The following is a 9,445-nucleotide window of genomic DNA, read 5'->3' as shown; positions in this document are numbered from 1 at the left end:
CTTTGTTCAGGCCTCCTCACCTGATCTCTGACTTTGCTTGCTCCCAAAGCTCAAGATTCCCTTTCTTTCCCTTGCAAGTGGAAGCTGTATACCTGTTTAACATCAAAGAGGGTATCAAGACATACAAGTCATGGAGACTTGCATTCAAATTCTGTTTCAGATACTGCTAGTTGTAGTACTTTCTTGAATTATAAAATGTGGAGTAACAATAGCACCCCCCTCACAGAGCTATTGTGGGGATCAATTGAGATAATATTTTGTGGAGGGCAGAAAGTTGGAGAAGATGGGCCTCTGCCTTGTCTTGTCTTGTTAAAGCTCTTTGAAGACAGAGAACAGGCCTCCCTGGAGAAAGACAGATCCCAGCCAGCTGCCAGCTCTCAGTGACTGTCTGTCTGACCTGTTAACAAAGTGCAATAGAGTTCTGCAAATCTTAAAATGCTGCATAAATGTGAGCTATTATTATCTGGAAATATGTGCTCTGTTTTTAAGTAAGATTTTTCATGGTGGGGCTAGATGAATAAAGTGAATGGGGATCCCTCTACTCCCCAACTTGCTAGCCTTCCTCAGCTGTTCTCTGGCCCTTTAAGTTTTAAAGGCATGCAGGCCAGATCTGGAGAGATGTATGGTTCAGTACAGGGCTGGCTGGAGGCGGGAAAAGGCTGGGAAGGGGGCCAAGGATGAGGATGGGTCTGGGAGCGAGCACAGGCCTGGGAGCGGGTCATGGGTGTTCTGGATTGTTGGCTGCTATGGTTCTGACTCTTAACTGCCATGCTGAGAATTCCATTCAACTGAGCATGTGTGAGAGGTACAGAAATCGGGAAAAGGGTGGCTCTTTAGTCAACAAAAAGAAGAGGAAAACAGCAATCCGTCCCTTAATGCATTACTCTTAATTTAGTGACTATTCTGGTTATCTAGGTGACATGGTGTCTTGGAGTAAGGAAGACTAAAACTCCTATCTCCCCCACTGTTCTACTTAACCCTGTGTCCCTTAGAACTTCTTTGTCAGTCTCAGTTTCCTCATCTATAAAATGGGAATAATAACAGAACCTCTCTCACAGGGCTGTTATGAGAATGAAATAAGATAACACATGTGAAGCAGTTTGCAAATCTTAAAGCGCTAAAGCGCTATTTAAATATTAGTTATCATCGTTGGACAATCACATAAAGCTTCCCAGTTTGCTGGCAACTACTTATTCAGAGAGAACTGATCTCTGTCCTTAAGAAGTGTAACGAAAAAAAATAGAGACACACGCTCTCTGACATTCAGCCCCCACACAGTGCACTCACTTGGGCCAACAAACATAAAAACGCTGATAGAAAACCATATGGGTATGTTGGCATAAATGGTGTTTAGACTACAAACGCTGGACTCATCAATATTAGTCATGAATGGCCCCTCCCCTATACTAGGTCACCTCCCTGCCTAGTGGAATGAATTTTAAAGGAGTGTAGGGACTGAATTCAAGTTTTCAAAATGAGGGGGACTCCCCTTTCCTCCCCTTTCTTCCCCATATCCTAGTTCTACAATGCAAAGACCAGATGCAATATTCTGCTGACCCCTGCTGGAGCAACTCAGATGTGGGAAAGCCCCCGGGGGGGGGGGGGGGATTGGAAAAAACCGAGCAATCCATCTGGGAGGGGTGGGAAGAAATGCCTTTGCTCAAATTCTCATCATCTGGAGCTTCTTTGATGAGAGCAGTGAGAAATTAGAATAAAACCCAGACTGAGCTTCTGGGAGGAGTGAGACAACATTAATATGTCCCTTCAATCGTTGTGGCCTGGAAAATACCCTGGTGCCAAATCCCTGAAACCGAAATCAGGAAAACATTAGCAGGCCTCTATCAGCCAATCTCAACTATTTTGAGGTGGAGAGAGCCGATGTCCAAAAGAGTAAAATATTATTCGTTTGCGGTGGAATTGTCTCAGGGTAGAAACTAAATATACTGTGTGACTGCTGCTCCCCTGGGGACTGAAGTCAATATGAAGCAACTGATTTGCTGTTTTTCTTTCCACCGGTTTAGCCAGTGTTAATCACATAGTCCCCACTATGGGGAGACTCCCTTCAGGAGATCTGACATTTTGGAGGGCATATTTTTTTAATGTAAAAAGCTTTACATCCTGAGTAAAAGTGGAGCTATTCACACAGATTGTTTCCTAAACTAACAACAAGAATAGCAGCATTAACTGATATTTTATAACTATTTTTATTTTTTATATATTTTATATTTTAGCTATAGATATTTTTATTCTAAAGTTTGAAAAGAACTTTACACATATTTGCTCTAAACTTTATAAAATCTGGTGATGTAGGTACCGCCAGAATTGTAATTAGAGGGAAGGACTGAGACTTTGTATTAGGCAATGAAATTTAGAGGACATAAAAATTTAAATAATGATTTCAAAACATGGTACAGCTCTTGTATTTATTTAATTTTTAGGGACTGTGTCTAGTCATTTTCCTGATCCTATTCACAATAAAAACCAAATACCAGGGGGCAGCTAGGTGGTGCAGTGGATAGAGCACCAGCCCTGAAATTAGGAGGACCTAAGTTCAAATCTGACCTCAGATACTTAATACTTCCTAGCTGTGTAACCCTGGGCAAGTCACTTAACCTCTGCCCCCCCCAAAAAAAAAAGAAAAGAAAAGAAAAACAAATACCGGGCAGGCCCAAACTCCCACTGGTGTTATATATGCCAGAGGGGATTCTAGGAAATGATAAGTTCTTTATGATTCCTAGGTAACTGGTAACTTCTATCCCAGGGATAGGAGAATTTGCTTGCTGCAAGAGCTCACAAAGGAGGCAGAGAAGCAATACAAAGACATTCTCAAGGTCCCTTGATCAAGTTATCACTCTTGAGGCATAGGAAAGCCGGTGCAGGACTTCCCAGCACGGCATGCCCACATCAAGGAAGGTGCTGTGCTCTGAGCACAATTGCCTAAAAAAAAAAAAATGAGATGTCAAGTTCTGATAAAGACTGCATTTCTAAAATATATAAAGAATTGATTCAAATTTATAAGAATTCAAGCCATTCTCCAACTGACAAATGGATTAAAGGATATAAGCAGACAACTTTTAGTTGAAGAAATTAAAAACATTTCTAGTCATATGAAAAAATGCTCTAAATCATTATTGATCAGAGAAATGTAAATTAAGACAACTTTGAGAGCACTGCACGCCTCTCAGATTGGCTAAGATGACAGGAAAAGATAATGAAGAATGTTGGAGGGGATGTGGGAAACCTGGGACACTGATACATTGTTGGTGGAACTGTGAACAGATTCAACCATTCTGGAGAGCAATTTGGAACTATGGTCAAAGGGCTATGACTTTTGATCCAGCAGTGTCTCTACTGGGTCTGTATCCCGAAGACATCATAAAAAAGGGAACAGGACTCACATGTGCAAAAATGTTTGTGGCAGCCTTCTTTGTAGTGGTAAAGAACTGGAAACTGAGTGGATGCCCATCAGCTGGAGAATGGCTGAGTAAATCGTGGTATATGAATTTAATGGAATATTATTGTTCTATAAGAAACGATCAGCAGGATGATTTCAGAGAGACCTGGGAGATTTATATGAACTGATACTGAATGAAGTGAGCAGAACCAAGAGAACATTGTATGCAGCATCAACAAAATTAAGTGTGATGGCTCTTTTCATCAATGAGGTGATTCAGGAGAGAGAGCCATCTGCATCCAGAAAGAGGACTATGGGAACTGAATGTGGATTACAACAAAGTATTTTCACTTTTTTATTGTTTGCTTGCTTTTTTTCTTGCTCATCTTTTTTTCCTTTTTTGATCTGGTTTTTCTTGTGCAGCATCCACGAATGTGGAAATATGTATAAAAGAACTGCACATATTTAACATATATTAGATTACTTGCCGTCTAGGGAAGAAGGTGAGGGGAATGGAGGGAAAAAAGTTTGGAACACAAGGTTTTGCAAGGTTGAATGTTGAAAATGATCTATGCAGCTGTTTTATAAATAAAAAAGAAAAAAAGAAAAAGGAAGAAAGAGAAAAGTGGGATGTGCAAATTTAGCCATCTCTACTTCAAATATTCATAGGGACTATTTGTGCCTGACCTGTAGTAGGACCTTCATAGCTCATATTGACTTAATTAATCACAGCTGGACATCCTGTATGTTGATTCTGATACTGTGATGTCACAGTTAAGCTAAGAAAGAAACACAAGGTTTTGCAAAGGTGAATGTTGAAAACTATTTTTGCATGTATTTTGAAAATAAAAAAGCTATTATCAAAATAAAAAAATAATTTTAAAAGAATATTCTTGTTGAAGATTCTCTTTATTTAGCTGTACTTTTTGGGACAAAGAATAAGTCTATTGTAAGGGATGAAGAAGTCTTTGGGAAGTGAGAATGAAGTAAAGATCAAAAAAGCGTTCTTTATGAAATGACAATTATTACTTTTAATCTTAATGTCAATCTCTTGAGTATACAGATTTTTAATGTTCAGTGTGATGAAATGGGAAATATTCATAGCATTCTACATAAAAGCATGTGTGTGATTGTGGGTGATTGACTAGCAAGCTGCTGATAGCAAATCTGCTTTTTTCTATAATTTTTTTAAGTTTCTATTTATTTTATGGAATAAAACAAGCATTTCCATAATATAATACAATAAAAAAGATGATTGTATATGAAACTGCAAATCTACTATGTGCAACTTAATACTTGAAATATTATATTATAGTTGAAATACTCCTTTCAACTATACAACAAAATTATCACGAAAATTACCTTCCCCCCTTTTTTTCTTTCCTCTTTACTTACTACCCTAGAGAAGGCTATCATTAGACACAAACAGGTATATATGTATATATATATATATATATGTGTGTGTGTGTGTGTGTGTATGTATGTATATAGATATATATGTATGTGAATTTATCCTATACATTTATTTATGAGCTCTTCCTCAATGCAGATAGTGAATTCCTTCATATGTCTTTTGTAGTTAATTTGGCTTCATTTACAAATTAACTACCTACAAAATAACTTATTCATTGGAAACTATTCTTACTTTCATGGAATATCATTTTTACTTGAAAGAATGAAACTATAGTTATTCAGAATTGGGTACTTGAAAGAACTGAAAAACTATGACTATTCAAGTTTGAATATTTGGTGGACATTTTTTTGAAAATGAAGTGATATGCTCACTTCAAGGGAAACAACTGACAATATTTATTGCCAATCTAGATTGTGAGCTTTTGAGCAGAATTAGAATTTGGGAAAACTTGATTCTGCCTTCTGATGGGATCAATGCTGATATTAACATGTGATTTTTTGAAGTTGTATAATGAAATGTATCAACATTTAGAAGATCTTTATGACTCAGTGAACCAATATTTTACAAAAGACAAATGCATTATGTTACAAAATCATGCATGGGTAAAAGATCCATTCAAAGTGCAAGATAGACCCACGGATTTTAATGTAACAGTGTATGAAATATTTATTGACAAAGTTTCAGATTATATGCTGTAACTAACCTTTAAGAAACTACTGCTTACCTAGCTTTGAAGTAGTATAAGAATATCCACAATCTGAAAAGGGAATTAAAATAAGTTTATATAGAAGGTATTTATTATTGTTATTTAAAATGAATTCAGAATAAAAAATTTAAAGGCTTATCAATTTTAATTTCTAATACACTAAATATCAATAGATGTAACTCACACAAATAAAAGCTCCTTAATATTTTTTTAGGAATGCAAAGGGGTCCTGAAACTTAAAAGTCTGAGAACCTTTGGGCTAAACAAACTATAGCTTATGAATGTAATAGAATATTATTGTGCTATAAGAAATGAATATAAGAAATACAGAGAAACATGTTCAGACTTGAATGAACTGATGCAGAGTGTAGTAAACAGAGCTAAGAAAATAACATTCATAATGAACACAATAATGAAAATCGAAGGAACAAGCACCATGGAATAATCAAAATCAAAATCAAGGCTACAAAATAAGATATAAGAAGATAACTTCTTACTCCTTTACAAAGGTGGGAAGTCACTGGGTATGTAATGTTGCATCTATTTTAGACTTTTTTGAGAGCGTATTGATCACTTTTGCTGATTGTTTTTCTTTTTCTTTTTTTCTTTTAAAACAACATTCTTTGTTAGTGGTACCTACCCAACTCTGAAAGCTGTGTTGAGCTGAATGATCCTCAAATGAAGATTTCTATCGACACTAGCTATTTTGCTAGCCCAAAGTAGAACTTTCATTGGTAAGCTCTAAGATACAATAATAAGTTATGATTTCCATGAATGGAAAAAATCATTTTTTCCCCACAGATATCTTGCAGTATAGTATCCTGAGTTGGTTTTTATAGATGGATGTAACTTGTGTGCTGACTCTGACCTCTGACACAATGAACTAAATTTAACTATTAGAGGTCTTTCTCTAATAATAATCTCAATGTTTCTAGCCTTCACCCAGGCTATGTCAGAATGTCAGAAATAGACTCTTGTCTCTTGTGGGACTTTGAACTCTCCTCCAGGCACTTGAGCTAACAAAGGCATTAAAGACAAAAGAAATCTTTATTTTAAAGACAAAAAAATTACTTCTATCCATGCCGTCAGTAAAGCAATTGTGGAGAGCCCTTCCCAGTGAACTCCCTTCTCTCCTCAGAAGTTTGGCTCCTAATACTTGCAAAATGACTGTACACTTAGTGGAGCCCCAGTCCTGTAAATTGATTTAGAGGACCAGGTGCAGCAGCAGGTTCAATATTTTTGATAGAGGCACAGGAACTGTGAGGACTTCCATCTTCCCACTTCATCTCCTTTCTTCTGGGGGTAACAAGGCAATAATGGTTTTGTAATAGGTCCCTTATTCCTGGTTACAGTTATTCACAATCCCTTATATTCTTAGAGCTACAATTTGATACTGGGATAGTCATTTGGGTATCAGAATAAATAAGGTGCTGGACTTGGAGTGAAAAGCATCAGTTCAAATTCTGCTTCAAGATACTTATTAGCTGCATGACCCTAAACAAGTCCCTTCACTACTCCCAGTCTCAGTTTACTTTAAAATTAAAATTTAAAATTTAAATAATAACAGCACTTACCTCCCAGGATTGTTGTATTGCAATTGTTCTTCTCTCTACTTCCCTTGAGAAATCCAAGAGAAACTAATAAACCTTATAATAAATGAAATTAATTTTGCAAAATGAATCCTAAGAGTAACGGATGTGATGGTTTAGGAGACCAGATATGGCATAAGAGAGCAACTGCTGGTTCCAAATGATGTATTTGGGGTTTAGCACCAAATATTGGGGTTTGGTCATGTGAAGAATTTACAATGGGCATTCACTTTGGCAAAAGGTAGGCTTATTTAGGAGAAGAGGTTACAGACAAAATGAATATTTTGCAGTATACTTGCAACATTTGCAATAGATACCAGGGATGGAAAATATGAAATAGAGTTGGGAAAACACATAGCAAGGAAAGGAGTTTTAACAATTAATGATTAAAAAAAATCAAAACCAAAACAAAACAAACAAATTCCCTACTGGAACTCACTATTAACCAGGAGAAAGGGAACATCCCATGAGGTTGCAGGATGCCATTAGCTCCCTAAAAGAATTAGTTATAAGAAGGATAAAGATACAATGAGGCATGATGGGGTGAGATGTGGGACACCACAAGACATAGGGGGGTGAGAAGAAAGACACTACTTAGCATGGGGGAGGGAAAATTCACCAAAAACCAGAGTGCCATGGCGGGTTATAACCCAAAAGGTTTCAGCAAAGATGGCGTGAGCCATGGACAGATTTATAGTAGAAACTTAATCTCAAGGTTTGATGTATTTTGGATTTTTTGGCTGCACACAGCAAGGTGGGGCCACCCACAACCTTCACAGAAGATAGGACCATGAAGCTAAACTGACTCCTATCAGTGCCCTTCCCAGCCTGCCCCAAGGAGCAATTACATTAATGTTTCATTCTTTGTTTGCCAACCACACTCAGGATCTTATCAGTAACCACGTTCAAAAATGTATGTCTTTGTACGTGGAATCCATCGTGTACTTTGTTCAGAAGATGGATAAGGTATTACCATCAGAAGGTGAGTAACATCATATATCATTTGGAGACATGGTTGTGATCCTCGGCAGTTAGATGGGCATTGATAGAGAGAACCTGACAATCTGGAGGTAAACAGGGAGGAGCACTGATGGGATCAAAAAAGAACTTTTTGATTTTTACTCTTTAAATGGATTTCTATTACAGTCCTACCCGAGGTTGAATTTTTACTCAAATTACTGTATCCAATCAGAAAGCCAAGAAATCCGAAAGCTATGTGTGGGTTGCCTCAAGGATGGCCCTGAGGTTATTTATACTTTCTCTATAAAAGAACCTCCAGAGTTTTACTAATTTAGTAGCTCTCTTTAGATAATCCCTTTTAGGGTTAGCCCACTAACTTCTCTTTAGATTCAGTCCACTTGCTAAGTACCACTTAGCTGGCTAACACTTACTGGGACTTACTGGGACTCCTTTTTAGAGTTAGCCTACTTTATGGAATCATGGTTTCATTAGGAACTTGTAATTGGAATTAGGAAGTCTTTCATTAGGAAGTCATTAGGAATAGCGTCTTCCCTCTGGCTAACTATGAGTTCTGCTAGAGAACATGTCTTTTCCCTATTAATTGCTACAATCCTTTTTCTTTGCTAAAAACCCTTATGGATTTAGCTTGCTCTTAAGAGCTACACTCTTAGGAGTGTAATAAAATCTTTGCTTCTTGATTTGGAGAAGGTCTAAGTTTAAAAATTCTTTTGAGACAAGCCGTGGCATTGGCCTGTAACTCCAATATACTTATGTGATTTAAAACCCCTTCTCCCCAAAATTTTGTGGCAAACCCTATCAGTTTATTACTGCATTAATAATAATTCTTAAGCCCTTCCAAGTTGATTTTCTTTTCTTTTTTTTTTATTATAGCTTTTTATTTATAAAACATATGCATGGGTAATTTTTCAACATTGACCTTGCAAAACCTTCTGTTTCAGCTTTTCCCCTCCTTCCCCCCATCGCCTCACCTTGATGGCAGGTAGTCCAATATATGCTAAATAAAGTATATGTAAAATCCAATATATGTATACATATTTATACAGTGATCTTGCTGCACACACACAAAAAAAAATTGGAATTGATTTTCTTGACATTTCTTTTTCTTTTTTTTTAAATTAATTGTTGTCTTTTCTTTGCTTCAATTTATACTACTCCAAATTTTCTAAAAAAGATCTATTTCATCTTTTCTTATATTGCAATAACATTTTGCTACATTCACATACCTACATTTTTCCCCCCCAGTTATTCTCCAACTGGTAGGTATTGCCTTAGTTTTTTGGGTTTTTTAATTTTGTAATTAATTACTTTAACATTTTTCCTTTTGGATCAGAAAGTTTATTTTTCTTGAGACTATTCCCTTC

The sequence above is a fragment of the Sminthopsis crassicaudata genome, chromosome 4 (genome assembly GCF_048593235.1).
Source record: "Sminthopsis crassicaudata isolate SCR6 chromosome 4, ASM4859323v1, whole genome shotgun sequence".
NCBI lineage: Eukaryota > Metazoa > Chordata > Mammalia > Dasyuromorphia > Dasyuridae > Sminthopsis > Sminthopsis crassicaudata.
The sequence above is the reverse complement of the archived record's forward strand: the minus strand, read 5'-3'. Positions refer to the sequence as shown.